Source organism: Hordeum vulgare, chromosome 7H, assembly GCF_904849725.1.
Source record: "Hordeum vulgare subsp. vulgare chromosome 7H, MorexV3_pseudomolecules_assembly, whole genome shotgun sequence".
Taxonomy (NCBI): domain Eukaryota; kingdom Viridiplantae; phylum Streptophyta; class Magnoliopsida; order Poales; family Poaceae; genus Hordeum; species Hordeum vulgare.
Window position 1 is genome coordinate 78882754 of NC_058524.1, and position 18271 is coordinate 78901024.

Here is an 18271-nt window from a genome sequence, read left to right on the forward strand (position 1 = left end):
CTCTCATGGCCAAATCTATGAAGTTTTATTCTGCTCATGTCCTTGGATCAGCCTGCTACGAGCTTTGGCCGACTTCAATTTGCAAGTCACCCAATACCCTGTTACACTTGGATAACGCGGCGAACTCATCTTCATCGTTCAGCACTGATGAGAGATCCACCTCCAAGTCAAAAGGATTCTTGGGTCGACGCGGAGTTAAGCTGGTCGTCACGAAGGTTGGTGGGTTAACTTTCTTGTTCTTGTTGTCATAGGCGGCTTGGTATTTTGATAAATCCAAGCTTGCAGCAAGCTGAGTCCCCGCCAAGCGGGAGTCTTTAACAACACGCTGGTAGTCCTCTTCAGCAAATTCTGACCCGTCATCCTTGAGCTGAGGAAAGCCCGCCGCTACTTCTTCTGGGTTTATTTCTGGAGCATATGCTAAACACCGACTCAGTGTAGTCAGTGCTCCTTTCCGGGCGGCTGACCGAGTTAGCTCGCCAATTTGAGGAGGAAGAGTAGATAAGCAGCCAAGCATCTCCTTTATTGAGGTTATGGGTTCCTTGGCGCCCATCACTGCTTTCACGGTCAGCACACTTTCGGTATACAGTTGCTCCGTCAATGTATAAATCGCCTTCAGCATCAGGACACAATCATCTTGAAGATTGGCGGCTCTTGGACCTGTGCAAGAGGTAATGACAGTTACTGATTTATACAATGCTATTTATCAACAAAGTGCAAGGTCAAGGGTTGTTTTTTTTACCAAAGACAGCTTGCGCCATGTTGGAGATATGTCACTTTAAGCCGGACAACTCTTGTTGCACAATGTCCAATTTGGCTTCAGCTTTTTCTGCTCGCTTTATTAAGGCATCTTGATCAGCTTGAGCCCTTTTCAAGTCGGCTTTTAGCTTCTCCATTTCAGAGAGGCTCAGTTGACACTTCTCTTCCGATTTTGCCCGGGCGTCCTGCTGATCGGATAAACTTTTCTTCAAATCCCCAAATGCTGATTCAGTTTGGATAAGTGATTCCTGTCGAAATATATAATCAAAGAGCAAGTTTCAGAATTATTGCAAGCAACATCCTTGACACTTGGGGGCTAATGTATAATTTTTTAGACAAAATTATATAGTATCAAGACCCGGCTCATCTTTTTACAGATGACCCGGCCCTTGGGGGTTACAGGTCGAAAGTTTTTTCTTCAATTATCAAGACCCAACTCATCTTTTTACAAATGACCCGGCCCTTGGGGGTTACAGGTCGAAAGTTTTTTCTTCAATTATCAAGACCCGGCTCATCTTTTTACAGATGACTCGGCCCTTGGGGGTTATAGGTCGAAAGTTTTTTCTTCAATTATCAAAGACCCGGCTCATATTTTTACATATGACTCGGCCCTTGGGGGTTAATGAGGATAATGCAGTGTACAACAAGACGTACCTCATGTTTGTTTTTCAGCAGTCGAAGGAGACTCTTCTCCATCTCATAACTCGCCTCCAGGCGACTTGCAAAGCCCGAGCAAAGTTCTTTGAATTCGAGATTCTCATACTCGGAGAGCTTAGCCTTGGAAAGTTCATGCTCAAAAACAGGTTGAGCTGATGATGGTACATGCCTCGATAAAACCGCTGTGGCCAGTTTAGAGAAGCAAGTACCGGTGATAACTACAGCATCTGGGTCTTCTGCTATTTCCAATGGACTTGGCGGGTTATGCGCTTCCATGGTTTCCTTAGGCGAGCTGGGGAGATCCACTTGATCTTCAGGTTTGTCTTGGTCCAGGTTATCCTGGATCAGCGCCGATTTTTCGATAGGCTCCGAAGTTGTAATGGGAGTTGACCCGCCAGTTTTCCTTTTCTTTGCCTGTGCCCTGAAAGGAGAAGGGGGTGCGTTTAAAGGAATGGATATTATCACCATCAGACCAAAGGTAAATGTTATCAAAGGCTTACCCAGGGACACAGATCATCGGTGGAAGTGCCGACATCACTGAGTCGCCGGATGTGGGAGGAGAAGTTTGCAAAAATAAATACTTCAAAGATATGAGCAGGTTACAAACGCGATCCAAAAGGACATGAAGAAGTGTTATTAAAAGATACCTCATTTTGCCTTTTCTTGGTTCTTGTTGGTAACCCGGACACCAAGTCTCCAGAATGACTCCGAGTTTTCCGATTTGAAGCATGCTGCGCTTTCTTCAAAAGGAAATTTGGATCCAAACAAGCATTTGGGTGTGAGAAGGGAACTTTCCCGCAAATTAGCCTAGCCGGCTTAGGTGGAGGAGAAGGTGAGTCGGAGGAAACAGAAATTACCTCTACGGAATCCTCCTGGCTTTCATTGTCCTCATTCTACACAAGAGATACAGAGGTGTAAACACAAAACTATCAGTAATGGATGGCGAGTTAAAAGAGGATGGATTTTTTTACCTCCGAAGGTACGTCGCCGACTTGTGATTCATCGGCTTCAGATGGCTCAGTGAAGGCGGCTTTGCCCTTGCCCTTGGATTTCTTCTTTGGAGGCGGCCTAGCTTGCTTCATGGCCGACTTTTTTGGCCTCTTGGACCAAAATTTATCGCCTTTCTGAAATGGCATATTTTATGAGAGGTCATAGTTCAAGTAAGACGTAAGGAATAAGAACAAAGGGCGGGTTAAGTTATTTACCTTTGGTGCCAGGTTAATCTTGCAGAAAGGTTTAAGACCTATTTGGCCGCATTTTGCCGCGGGTTCGCCGGTCAACTTCTTGATGATGGTTACAATATCATTTTCTGTCAGAGCCGTGTGGAAGTAGCACTGAGGCTGGTCCAGGGTGCCGTCAAACTCACACATTAACCCGTCCCGGCGACTTAAAGGGAGGATACGCCATTTGACCCAGCAGCGGATCAAGTCAACCCCAGTAAGGCCGTTGTTTGTCAGAGATCTTAACTCGGACAATACTGGAATAAAGTATGACTCCTCTTCTTCGATGAGCTTGTCTGGGAGTTTAAAACTTGTTGGAAGGCGATCTTCCCTATAACCGAGAAGCTTGTTTTTGCCCTCAGGCAAAGTCTCCCGGCAGTAAAACCAAGACTCGCCCCAGCCTTTGGGATGGCTTGGCATGGCGAGTGACGGGAATGAACTATCCCTACGGCGCTGAACGTTGACACCACCAAGCTCCAGGCTGGGGCCATTGTAAAATTCCGTTTGGCGATTCAAGTGGAAGAAGTACCAGAATAAGGGAACTGATGGTTCCATCTGCAAGTAAGCCTCACAAAACACTTGGAACTGGCATAGATTTCTTATCGAGTTGGGCCCTAAATCCTGGAGGCGGACATTCATAAAAGTCATGGCGTCTCTGAGGAATTTCGATCCCGGCGGCTTAAAGCTCCGTTCAAGGTGTTCAACAAAAACAACTATCTCCCCTTCCTTCGGATTGGGGACTTCTTCTCCTAACCCGGTGCGCCAACCGATAACCTCTTGAGGGTCCAGATTCCCCATTTTTACATAGTCATTAAGTATAGCATCATTGACCTTGGTTGGGAGCCAATCACTTTTGAAAACAGTGCCCATGCTACAAAGGGATAAAATTACGGGTAAATCAACACGCCAGGCATCTACTGAAAATGGTGAAACAAGTTCATTTGACTCGCCAAAACAATTTGCCTGATGGCTAAGGGAGGTTTTTTGACCCGCCGACGAAGGTCCGGGTCAGGCTGCCAAGGCGACTTATGAAACTCTTACTACTTGAGGAGAGGTGTTTCAGAGCATCAATAGTACTTGTCAAGGTGGTGAAGTGTGAGATTATAAACAACTTTCACTTAACAAGCGATAGATTATGGATCTACCGGACAGACCGAAATGAATGCGAAAAAGGTCTGGATAAAATGGCCTGCGACTAAGGTGGGAACAGTACTGTTGATCTGATGAAGCCTTTTCTAAAGTATGCAAGTCAAGGCCAAACAAATAAAGGTCTGAAAAACATTGTTGTGCTCGCTATCATCACTGCCAACTAATCAGGGATTACGAAGCCGTTCGGGAGGTACCAAGAACACAGTAGGTATGAACCTCGAGAAACTTGGATCTGCTTTCAATGGTGGGAAGCTGACGTGATGGATACGACTGGAGACGTCCGAGGAGGGGTTCGCCGCGAGCGTTGCGTGGACGGCGACGAAGATGTCGGACAGACGCGAAGATCTCGGGCGGTGACGAGGTGCTCGACGGTGACAAGGTGCTCGATGGCGGCGAGGCGTTCGACGGCGACGAAATGCTCGGCCACAACGAGGTGTTCGGCGGCGACATAGTCTTCCGGTGGCGCCGAAGTTTTCGGACGACGACGGAGTCTTCGGGTGGCGATAAGGTTTTCACTGCGACGGCGAGGAAGAGAGGGGCGACAAGACGGGTATGTGAAATGCGCCCAGTCCCTTCCCCCTGCCTATTTATCAGGTCGGGCGCTAGGACCGAGGCGCCACGAGCGGGAACTGCCAAAAGATAAAGATTCGCCATGATGGCGCCCCGAAATTTTTGGGATAACAATATCGAAGGATCCGTTGGGGATTACGCCATCATCCTTTCCGAGATTCAAGGAATAAGAGGTGCCAACAAGAAGTGGTTTGGCGACTTGAGTTTTTCCGCAGCAGATGGCGGTTTAAGTGCATGGTGCATAAGAGCAGTGAAGAAGAATCGCCCCTAACTGAGTAAGGATATTGGCGTGAAATAAATTCAAGTCAATATGGGGCCTAATGTTGGGGATATTATCTGATGGATAACCCGCCCTAGTTGGGCCGGGTCACCGAAGCTGGCGACTCATCTCAACGTGGTTTGGGCCTTGGCCTGGTAAGGCCGGAAGTCATATGGCAGTTCAAGACCTTCGGAAGGAGTCCATAATAGAGAAGGTCTCCAAACCTTGGAAAGATGGCGACTTAGAGATCGCAAGAGTCACGATTTGTGTAAAGGAAAGGACCCTTGTAAACCCTAAGGACTCGACCTGTATATAAAGGCGAGTCACAGGGAAGAAGGGGGCAGGTTAGAAATCATCAAGTGCTAGGTCACGCGAGTTACGCCCTCCTTGTAATCGAATCTCCATCAATACAACACAAAGCAGGACGTAGGCTTTTACCTCCTCACGAGGGGCCGAACCTGGGTAAATCTCTGTCTCGCTCCCGTTCAACCCCTTTGAGTCGCCACCAAGGTGCGATGGCTCCAACACTAAGTCCTTTCACGAGGACATCTGCCGTGACAAAACCACGACACGTAGCAATTCTTAAGTCCGTCCGAATCATGTTAGCAATAGCTACATTTTTCGATTATGAAATCTGGCAGATGGATGTCAAAACGGCGTTCCTTGACGGTTTTCTTAAGGAAGAGTTGTATATGATGCAACCCAAAGGTTATGTCGATCCAAAGAATGGTAACAAACTGTGCAAGCTCCAGCGATCCATTTATGTACTGGTGCAAGCATCTCGGAGTTGGAATAAGCGCTTTGATGAGGTGATCAAAGCATTTGGGTTTATACAAGTGGTTGGAGAATCTTGTATTTACAAGAAAGTGAGTGGGAGCTGTGTGGCATTTCTAATATTATATGTGGATGACATATTGCTGATTGGAAACAATGTGGAGTTTTTGGAGAGCGTAAAGGATTACTTAAATAAAAGTTTCTCTATGAAGGACCTAGGAGAAGCTGCTTACATTCTAGGCATTAAGATCTATAGGGATAGATCAAGGCGCGTGATAGGACTTTCACAAAGTACATACCTTGATAAAGTTTTGAATAAGTTCAAAATGGATCAGTCCAAGAAATGGTTCATGCCAGTGTTACAAGGTATAAAATTGAGTAAGACCCAGTGCCCAGCAACTGCGGAAGATAGAGAACAAATGAGTTCTGTCCCCTATGCTTCAGGCATAGGTTCTATCATGTATGCAATGTTGTGCAGTAGACCAGACGTCAGCTTGGCCATAAGTATGGTAGGCAAGTTTCAGAGTAATCCAGGAGTGGATCACTAGACGGCGGTCAAGAATATTCTAAAGTACCTGAAAAGGACTAAGGAAATGTTTCTCATTTATGGAGGTGACGAAGAGCTCGTCGTAAAGGGTTACGTCGACGCAAGCTTTGACACCGATCCGGATGACTCCAAGTCGCAAACCAGATACATATTTATTCTTAATGAGGGTGCGGTAAGCTGGTGTAGTTCCAAGCAAAGCGTCGTAGCATATTCTACATGTGAAGCGGAGTACATGGCTGCCTCGAAGGCAGCAAAGGAGGGTGTCTGGATGAAGCAGTTCATATCGGATCTTGGAGTTGTGCCGAGCGCACTAAATCCAATAACTCTGTTCTGTGACAACACTGGCGCCTTTGCCTTAGCAAAGGAACCAAGGTTTCATAAGAAGACCAGACACATCGAAAGACGCTTCAACCTCATCCGTGACTACGTCGAAGTAGAGGACATGAATATTTGCAAAGTGCACACGGATCTGAATGTAGCAGACCCGTTGACTAAACCTCTTCCACGGGCAAAACATGATCAACACCAGAACTGTATGGGTGTTAGATTTATTACAATGTAAATCGCATGGCGATGTGAGGACTAGATTATTGACTCTAGTGCAAGTGGGAGACCGTTGGGAATATTCCCTAGAGGCAATGATAAATAGTTATTATTATATTTCTTGTTTAAAGATAATCGTTTATTATCCATGCTATAATTGTATTGAATGAAAACATAGATACACGTGTGGATATATAGACAAAACAATGTCCCTAGCAACCCTCTAGTTGGCTAGCCAGTTGATCAATGATAGTCAAGGTTTTCCGACTATATGCAAGTGTTGTCACTTGATAACTCGATCACATCATTAGGAGAATCATGTGATGGACTAGACCCAAACTATGAACGTAGCATATTGATCGTGTCATTTTATTGCTATTGTTTTCTGTGTGTCAAATATTTGTTCCTATGACCATGAGATCATATAACTCACTGGCACCGGAGGAATACCTTGTGTGCATCAAACGTCACAACGTAACTGGTTGACTATAAAGGTGCTCTAGAGGTATCTCAGAAGGTGTCCGTTGAGTTAGTATGGATCAAGACTGGGATTTGTCACTCCGTGTGACGGAGAGGTATCTCGGGGCCCACTAGATAATACAACATCACACACAGAAGCCTTGCAAGCAATGTGACTAAGTGTAAGTCACGGGATCTTGTATTACGGAACGAGTACAAAGACTTGCCGGTAACGAGATTGAAATAGGTATGCGGATACCGACGATCGAATCTCGCGCAAGTAACATACCGAAGGACAAAGGGAATGACATACGGGATTATATGAATCCTTGACACTGAGGTTCAACCGATAAGATCTTCAGAGATTATGTAGGATCCAATATGGGCATCCAGGCCCTGCTATGGAATATTGACCGAGGAGTGCCTCGGGTCATGTCTACATAGTTCTCGAACCCGCAGGGTCTGCACACTTAAGGTTCAATGATGTTTTAGTATAGGTGAGTTATATGTGTGGTTACCGAATGTTGTTCGGAGTCTCGGATGAGATCATGGACGTCATGAGGGTTTCTGGAATGGTCCAGAAATGAATATTGATATATAGGATGGTTTCATTTGGTCACCGGAAAGTTTCAGGGAATTCCGGCACTGTCCGAGATTGACGAATGGGTTCCGGGTGTTCACCTGGAGGGGCCCACCCACCTGGGAGTGAGCCCAAGGCCCTTGGGTGGCGCCACAAGTCCTTAGTGGGCTGGTGGAGTCAGCTCAAGAGGGCTATGGCGCCACATAAAGAAAATACCAAAAGAAAAGAAAAAGGAAAAGGAAAGAGGGAGGTGGGAAGGAAGAGGAGGACTCCTCCTTCCCAAACCGAATTGGAGGAGGAGTCCTCCTCCTCCTGGAAGCCGGCACACCTTGAGGGCCTTGTCCCTCAAGGCTAGCCCCTCCCCTCCCTCCTATATATAGTGGTGGTTTAGGGCTTTTTGAGACACAACTTTGCCACGTGCAACTCTTGCCTATACCACATAGTTTTACGTCTAGATCGGATTTCTACGGAGCTCGGGCGGAGCCCTGCAGGAGTAGATCATCACCACCACCGGAGCACTGTCACACTGCCGGAGAACTCATCTACTTCTCTGTCTTGCTTGCTAGATCAAGAAGGCCGAGATCATCGTCGAGCTGTACGTGTGCTGAACGCGGAGGTGCCGTCCGTCCGGTGCTAGATCGGAACTGACCTTGGGACGGATTGCGGGACGGTTCGTGGGACGTTTCGAGGGATGTGAAGACGTTCCACTACATCAACCGCGTTTCTGAACGCTTCCCGCTGTGCGATCTACAAGGGTACGTAGATCTAATCTCCACTCGTAGATGGACATCACCATGATAGGTCTTCGTGTGCGTAGGAATTTTTTTGTTTCCCATGCAACATTCCCCAACATTATTATATCTTTTGGTCTGACCAATGCTGCCACATTGTTCACATATTAGTGGAATTTCCTTATATATGGAAACCTAGAGGAACTGTTGTTGAGCCCATCGATAACATTGTTTATCCTCTCCATGATTTGTTGAACACCAAGCTAGTGTTGGAAAAATTTTGTAGGCAATATCTTTGTGTTCCGTACATGAAGTATATGTTAGGCGTAAGAAGTGACTTCATGTAATTCATGTGCATTTGATGCAATTTGCCGCCGTGAATTCGAGAAAAGTTATTTTGCTTCCTGTGGAATCATCTCAAGTTAGTCATGCACATGCGAAGTATTCTATGGTTTGATAGACTGATCATCTCCATTCCATATGTAATTCCAAGCACACCAAGCCACTGTTTGATTTGTATAAGGAAAAGAGGTTCCTTCATAAGAGCTAATCCGGACTTATGTAAGGACTTCGACATCCTCAATGATTGTTCCTAACAAGAACTCGGTAGTGTTTTGTTGTAAGACTTTTCATGTGGTCACCATTGTCTTGGACAGCGTGTTCACACATGTCCTGCAATCCAGCTCATGTTTTGGAGTTGTCTTCCGTAGTTCATTTCCCGAGAATCTCACAATGTTATCTCGTCGATTTGTGTTGCAAGTCTTCCCTTTTTAGACATGCCGAGTCTGAAATATCTTGTCACCAATCATATCTGAATCTCAGGCAGTTATGATAGTTGGAACATTTCCCAAGAATTATAATATTGGTCTCTCTATAACCCGGTAAGGTGATGTTGTGGATAACACACCTAGTCGGAAGACCTGGTATTATAATATCTTTTATCAGCAACCTTAGCCATTTCTCTATGAGGACTTCGTATGGCTTGTTCTGGAAGTTATTTCTCATGGACCCCCTTTGAGCCCCGAAGTCGGACCTTTACTTGATATTCTAGCTACCAAACGTTACCTATAATTGGGTTACGCTAGTACATCAAGGAGAACATTAGAAGCGGAGTGCTAATTGTCTCTCGGTCGATCATCCAGATTTCGTTTCCTTGACATAGCTAAGGTGAAATCTGAGAAAGTGTTGTCTTCTTTTGCATCTCCATGTTCCACCATTATTCATCATGGTAGTATGATGTGTCACCAAGATGTTGGCACGAATATTGGTAAAACTTTGATGAATATGGAATTGCTCAAGTTCTTGAGAGCACGCTCGCACATTGGGTTATACCCTCGGTATCAATTAGAATGTGCCTTCCGTTTGCCGAGTTGTTCTATAACTCTAGTTTTGTTTCCAAGTTGAGTATGCCATTCTTTCAGATTCTTCAAACGATCATCCGCGAATTGCCTTATTCTGGTATGAAGAGTTTCAGTGATCTCTGAATCAAAAGTAACTCTATGAGTCACCTTCCTAAGGTACCTCATTATGGTATCTAGGGCAAATTCATTCCTCGCTACATTGAAACCTTTTTCACCATCTATTTTAAGTGTGGAACTGTTGTCTACCAATTGAACCTCTGCCATATGCCTCATTTCCTCATTCCCGTTATGTGTCTTGTGTCTCAGCTCAAGGGACATTCCTACGTCTCATTCCATGAGTTGATCATGAGTTGCTCGATCTTCGAGGAGATTGAATCTTGTAGAGTCTTCCTGTCCTTTTTGTCGTCGTGTTAGATGAAGACCTCAAAGACAGAGACGTCAAGATCAACATGATGAAATGAATCAACATCTCTGAGAAGGGCAAATGGATCGTGAAGATTGTGATAGTTAGTGCCCCTCTTCCTCTTACCCCACGCCTGAATCTCAGCCCTAGATCTAGACTTGTTTGTCATTGCATTTTATGTATGCATTTCTATTTTTCTTTTGAAAATGAAATGAGTAGTGATCAAGCCTCATCATTTAATTTTTTGTCAAACAAGCAACATAAAAATTGCTTTAAATTGATCCAAGAAAATGTCCCTGGTTTTCTAATAAAATATTGGATTTGGATAAAAATGTCAACCAATATTTTTGGATCACAGAAACATTTTATATTGGGCATTTGAATTAATTCAACCATATTTGCATTAGATATAAATTTTATATATTTAAAATATATGTCCAATAACTTTGAGGATTATTATGTGTCATTGGATATTTCCATTTAGTCCAGATATATATTTTTAGCATTTACTAAAATGCTTTTCTATTTTTGTAAACGAAAACAAATGCCAGAAAAATAGAAAAGAATAAAAAACACTACCTGGGCCTTCCCGGAGTAAAAGCTAGCCCATCCCAAAGGGGGAGGCTCATCTTCTACCTCTGCTAGTAGGCAGACATGAAGCCGAGCACGGCCAACGCCGCGCCAGCTCCTGCTTCGCCATGGCGGCCTCCCCTGCGTCAATATCTCCCAGCCAGGGGAGCCGTGTGAGCCTCCTCGTGTCGTTCCTCCCCTGCCGCTCTCTCTTTCCCTGTGCTCTCTTCTCTCCACGGGACCCTAAGCTACCGTCGCCGTTGCTCGCGACCATCGGCAACCCCTCGCCTCTCCGGCCGGCCCAAGAGCTCCGCCGCATCGAGCTGCCCGTCCACGCGAGAGGAATCACCTCGAAGACCCTGCATCACCGCCATCGCCGCCGTCTTCTTGACCTCCGACCACCAGATGCCGTCACCGAATCGCCACCAGCAGGGCCTCCCCGAGCTTGCTGTCACCTCCAACCACCTCGCCGTGAGCCACCTCACTTTTCCCTCTTTTTCTACCGCTCTCCCGCGCCCGTTAGCACAGCGCCGCCGTGGCCGAGCTCCGGTCACCGCTAGCTTGATCGTTGCCACCGATCATGGCCCCCAGCTCCCCCTGCTGCCCGTGCCGGATGCGCCACATCTGTAGCTCCCCGTAGCCGGAAACCACACCCAATTTGGAGCTCTATAGCACGATCCCGATCAATTTCGGCGAGCCTCCGCTGTTGATTTGGTCGATGCCGGCCAAAGTCTGGTGGGCGCTGACCTGGCTGGCCATTAGGGCTTAAATAGCGTGCTAATAACCACCCCTAGCCACTAACAGATGGCCCCCACTTCTAACTAGATTAAATAGTGGGTTAAAAATACTCTATTAATTAGCTGTGACACTAACGTGTGGACCCCACACGTTAGGTTTGACTTTGACCAGGTCAGTTGACCTATCGAGGTCATACTGATGTAGTGTGATGCAATAAACCTTTTCTGGACTAAAACTAATTTAGGAAATTCCATAAAATGCTTAAAACTTCTAAAATTCATAGAAAATAAACTATAACTTGAATGAAAATAAATTATATATGAAAAACCATCAGAAAAATTCAAGGAATCTGTGTATAGCATTTTTATGCATGTTAGAACAACTTATGTCCTGTTTTTTGGACAATTTCAATTAAATTTCATTTAAATAACCACATATGAAGTTTGAATTTGAACCGTGGTTCAAACCAACTTCATTTAATGTTGTTGCTAGACGCATTAGCTCAATCAACAGCATATTGCCATGTCATGATCATGCATCATAGTGTTGCATTTCCGTGAAGTAAATGTTGTTCTTTTTCTGTTTGCCGGTGATGTTCCCTCTCGGTAGACGATGGTTCCGATGATGTGACTGTTGACATTAATGAAGAGAAGTAGTAACTTCAGAACTGTGAGGCAAGCAACCCCCCTTGTGCATTCCAATACAATCCTACTCTCTCGCTTCTGCTCCCTTTTATTGCATTAGGACAATCACGATTCAACTGTTAAATGTTCTCGGTAGTTGAACCCATCCTCTGCATGACCTGTTTTTGCCACAGTAAATAGTTGAAACTACTTAACATGAGTAGCAACTGCTTGAGCCTTGTTGTGCTTACTCATCCATGCTTGCTTACTATACCTCTATGCTTAGAGTCGTGTCTGGTCTGATCCATCTGGACGATGAATCGGAATGATTGTGTTCATATCCTACAGTGTGAGAGTAAAGGTGTGAATCCAATTTGGTAAAGGTAACGATGAGAGGCCATGTAGGAGTACATGGTGGGTTGTCTCATTGGGACCGTCCTTAAGAACTGAGTTCTGTGTATGTTATCCAAGACAAGATACTACCGCACATTGGGATCCTTAATTGACTCTCTTGACTTATTAATTGCCTTGATCTCTGTCTAGGAGTTGGAACTAGTTTCTGGTGTTTGTCGGATGTGTTGGCGGCCGTGCATTGCGCTGACCTGAGGGGTAGGCTATGGCGCGGTAGATACACCAGTGGCCGGGTGTACCAAGCGTAGAACCATCCGTCGAGGTGGGCTTGGGAACCTTGTACACATCGTTTGGGACCGTAATGGAAACTTCGGCCGGACTTCCTTGCGGGTTCAGTCTGAAATAGGCGATAAACCTGGACTAGAGTCATGTGTGGTTAGTCAGGTCGTGTCCGACGCCCACGCCAGTGCTTCCGCTTGAAGGTTGCCGAGATGCATGACGTGCATATGGTGGTAAGTGGTGAGAGCGTGTGTGAACAAGTATACCCCTGCAGGGTGAATTAATCTATTCAAATAGCCGCATTCGCGGATATGGACTGCTTGGAAACTTATGTGGTACATAGACAACTTGAAATGGATACTCTAAAACATGCAAGATAAGTGTGAGTGCTATGGATGGCCTTCTCGTAGGGAGACGAGAGTGGATCCATAGTGGTGTATTGATTTGGTGAATATGTGGACTCGTGTGCGCTTTCCCACCTCAAAGAAAGTACTCACAGTCGTAGTATAGGTTAGCCAAGAGTCAAACCTAGCTTGCTGCAATTAAAGTCCACAACCCCTTCATTGATATTGATGCATATGTAGATAGTTTTGACGTAAGTCTTGCTGGGTACCTTTGTACTCATAGTTGCTTAATTTATGTTTTTGCAGAGGAGACCTTAGTCTCATTAAAGGTTTCTATGCGAGGTTTTCAATGTTGACCGGAATAGCTTGGGAATCCCAGACAGAGATCTGGCTCCTTTGGTAGGGTCGTTGTAGATTTTCAGGCTCCTCCAGCAACTTTTAGTAGATGCCTGTACCCAAACATGATATGCTTCTGCTTGATGCTTGTATGACTTGAGTGCTGGGTCATGTGACCCCTGTTTGTAATATCATACTATGTTGACTCTTATGAGTCTTTAATGAATGCTTGAGTCATAGAGTTGTGTTGTGATGCCATGTTATCTACACATATCGTGCATATTGTGTGTATGGTTCAAATGCATTGGTATGTGTGGGATTTGACACCTAGTTGTGTGCCTTTAGTAGTACTCTTTACGGGGAAATGCCTCTTTGTGCTTCCACCGAGCCTTGGTAGCTTGCTACTGCTCCGGACAAATCGATTGACTGACATGTATCCTTCTTTCCTGCTGTGTCTATCCCCTTAGGGAAATGCCACGCGGTGTAATGGAGTCCTTGTAGCTTGCTACGACTCGTGTGCACACCCTGTTGACCGACACCTGCTTTGGTGGGTTACGTATGCATGTCCTTGTACGGATTTGCCACTTGGATTTATAACTAGTCATGTTGACCCGGGTTCTTTGTCGTTCGAATGCTAGCGACACATTCATATACACGAGCCAAAAGACGCAAACGGTCCCGACCAAGGTAAGGTGGCAGCCATGGAATTTATCGTGCATGAGGCCGTGAAGTGATGTGATGTGTTACATGCTGGGTTCATATGACTTAGGATCGGGGCCCCGACATCTTTGGTATCAGAGCTTGACTGCCTGTAGGATAACCAAGCCAAACTGGTCAATGTTGAGTCTAGCAACTCTTTAGTTATATAAGGTAATTGCTTGTGGAAGAGAACGTAAGGCTCTTTTTGTTGGAATTATGCCCTAGAGGCAATAATACATATAGTTATTATTATAATTCCTGTATCAAAATAATCATTTATTATCCATGCTATAATTGTATTGAATGAAGACTCATTTACATGTGTGGATACATAGACAAAACACTGTCCATAACAAGCCTCTAGTTGGCTAGCGAGTTGATCAAAGATAGTCAGTGTCTTCTGATTATGAACAAGGTGTTGTTGCTTGATAACTGGATCACGTCATTAGGAGAATCACGTGATGGACTAGACCCAAACTAATAGACGTAGCATGTTGATCGTGTCATTTTGTTGCTACTATTTTTCTGCGTGTCAAGTATTTGTTCCTATGACCATGAGATCATATAACTCACTAACACCGGAGGAATACTTTGTGTGTATCAAACGTCGCAACGTAACTGGGTGACTATAAAGATGCTCTACAGGTATCTCCGAAGGTGTTCGTTGAGTTAGTATGGATCAAGATTCGGATTTGTCACTCCGTGTGACGGAGAGGTATCTCGGGGCCCACTCGGTAATACAACATCACACACAAGCCTTGCAAGCAATGTGACTTAGTGTAAGTTGCGGGATCTTGTATTACGGAACGAGTAAAGAGACTTGCCAGTAAACGAGATTGAAATAGGTATGCGGATACTGACGACCGAATCTCGAGCAAGTAACATACCGAAGGACAAAGGGAATGACATACGGGATTATATGAATCCTTGGCACTGAGGTTCAAACGATAAGATCTTCGTAGAATATGTAGGATCCAATATGGGCATCCAGGTCCCGCTATTGGATATTGACCGAGGAGTCTCTCGGGTCATGTCTACATAGTTCTCGAACCTGCAGGGTGTGCACACTTAAGGTTCGGCGTTGTTTTATGCATATTTGAGTTATATGGTTGGTTACCGAATGTTGTTTGGAGTCCCGGATGAGATCACGGACGTCACGGGGGTTTTCGGAATGGTCCGGAAACTAAGATTGATATATAGGATGACCTCATTTGATTACCGGAAGGTTTTCGGAGTTACCGGGAATGTACCGGGAATGACGAATGGGTTCCGGGAGTTCACCGGGGGGGGAGGCAACCCACCCCGGGGAAGCCCATAGGCCTTAGTTGTGGCACACCAGCCCTTAGTGGGCTGGTGGGACAGCCCAAGAAGGCCCTATGCGCCATAGGAAGAAAATCAAAGAGAAAAAAAAGGAGGAGGTGGGAAAGGAAAGAAGGACTCCACCCACCAAACCAAGTAGGACTCAGTTTGGGGGGGGGGATACCTTCCCCCCTTGGCTCGGCCGACCCCCTTGGGGCTCCTTGAGCCCCAAGGCAAGGCCCCCCCTCTCCCACCTATATATACGGAGGTTTTAGGGCTGATTTGAGACGACTTTTCCACGGCAGCCCGACCACATGCCTCCACGGTTTTTCCTCTAGATCGCGTTTCTGCGGAGCTCGGGCGGAGCCCTGCTGAGACAAGATCATCACCAACCTCCGGAGCACCGTCACGCTGCCGGAGAACTCTTCTACCTCTCCGTCTCTCTTGCTGGATCAAGAAGGCCGAGATCATCGTCGAGCTGTACGTGTGCTGAACGCGGAGGTGCCGTCCGTTTGGCACTAGATCGTGGGACTGATCGCGGGACGGTTCGCAGGGCGGATCGAGGGACGTGAGGACGTTCCACTACATCAACCGCGTTCACTAACGCTTCTGCTGTATGGTCTACAAGGGTACGTAGATCACACATCCCCTCTCGTAGATGGACATCACCATGATAGGTCTTCGTGCGCGTAGGAAATTTTTTGTTTCCCATGCGATGTTCCCCAACAGTGGCATCATGAGCTAGGTTCATGCGTAGATGTCTTCTCGAGTAGAACACAAAAGTTTTTCTGGGCGGTGATGTGCGTTTGCTGCCCTCCTTGGTCTTTTCTTGATTCCGCGGTATTGTTGGATTGAAGCGGCTTGGACCGACATTACTCGTACGCTTACGAGAGACTGGTTTCATCGCTACGAGTAACCCCGTTGCTCAAAGATGACTCGCAAGTGTCAGTTTCTCCAACTTTAGTTGAATCGGATTTGACCGAGGAGGTCCTTGGATGAGGTTAAATAGCAACTCATATATCTCCGTTGTGGTGTTTGCGTAAGTAAGATGCGATCCTACTAGATACCCATGGTCACCACGTAAAACATGCAACAACAAAATTAGAGGACGTCTAACTTGTTTTTGCAGGGTATGCTTGTGATGTGATATGGCCAACGATGTGATGTGATATATTGGATGTATGAGATGATCATGTTGTAATAGATAATATCGACTTGCAGGTCGATGGTACGGCAACCGGCAGGAGCCATAGGGTTGTCTTTATACTAATGTTTGTGCTTGCAGATGCGTTTACTATTTTGCTAGGATGTAGCTTTAGTAGTAATAGCATGAGTAGCACGACAACCTCGATGGCGACACATTGATGGAGATCATGGTGTGGCGCCGGTGACAAGAAGATCGTGCCGGTGCTTTGGTGATGGAGATCAAGGAGCACGTGATGATGGCCATATCATGTCACTTATGAATTGCATGTGATGTTAATCCTTTTATGCACCTTATTTTGCTTAGAACGACGGTAGCATTATGAGGTGATCTCTCACTAAAATTTCAAGACGAAATTGTGTTCTCCCCGACTGTGCACCGTTGCTACAGTTCGTCGTTTCGAGACACCACGTGATGATCGGGTGTGATAGACTCAACGTTCACATACAACGGGTGCAAAACAGTTGCGCACGCGGAACACTCGGGTTAAGCTTGACGAGCCTAGCATGTGTAGACATGGCCTCGGAACACATGAGACCGAAAGGTCGATCATGAATCATATAGATGATATGATTAGCATAGGGATTCTTACCACTGAAACTATACTCAACTCACGTGATGATCGGACTTGAGCTAGTGTAAGTGGATCATGAACCACTCAAATGACTAGAGAGATGTACTTTTTGAGTGGGAGTTTAGCGAATAATTTGATTAAGTTAAACTCTAATTATCTTGAACATAGTCTAAGTCCACTTTGAATATATTTGTGTTGTAGATCATGGCTCACGCGACAGTCACCCTGAATTTTAATACGTTCCTAGAGAAAGCTAAGTTGAAAGATGATGGAAGCAACTTTGTAGACTGGGCTCATAATCTTAAGCTAAACTTACAAGCTGGGAAGAAGGATTATGTCCTTAATGCTGCGCTAGGAGATGAACCACCCGCTACGGCTGATCAGGATGTTAAGAACGCTTGGCTAGCACGTAAGGAGGACTACTCAGTAGTTCAATGTGCAGTCTTGTATGGCTTAGAACCGGGACTTCAACGTCGCTTTGAGCGTCATGGAGCATTTGAGATGTTCCAGGAGTTGAAGTTTATCTTTCAGAAGAACGCCCGGATCGAGAGGTATGAGACCTCCGATAAATTCTATGCTTGCAAGATGGAGGAGAACTCGTCTGTTAGTGAACATGTGCTCAAAATGTCTGGGTACTCAAACCGTCTAGCTGAGCTGGGGATTGAACTCCCGCAAGAGGCTATCACTGACAGAATCCTTCAATCACTGCCGCCAAGCTATAAAGGCTTTGTGTTGAACTACAACATGCAAGGGATGAACAAGTCACCCGACGAGTTGTTTGCGATGCTGAAAGTCGCAGAGTCTGAACTCCGTAAAGAGCATCAAGTGTTGATGGTGAATAAGACCACTAGTTTCAAGAGAAACGACAAAGGCAAGAAGGGTAATTCAAAGAAGAGCGGCAAGCCTGTTGCCAATCCAACGAAGAAACCCAAAGCTGGACCAAAGCCTGAAACAGAGTGTTACTATTGCAAGGGTATGGGTCACTGGAAGCGCAATTGCCCCAAGTATCTGGCAGATAAGAAGGCGGCCAAAGAAAAATCAGGTATATTTGATATACATGTTATTGATGTGTACTTAACCGGCTCTCGTAGTAGTGCGTGGGTATTCGATATCGGTTCTGTTGCTCATATTTGCAACTCGAAACAGGAACTGCGGAATAGACGGAGGCTGGCGAAAGATGAAGTGACGATGCGCGTAGGAAATGGTTCCAAGGTTGATGCAATCGCCGTCGGCACAGTTTCACTT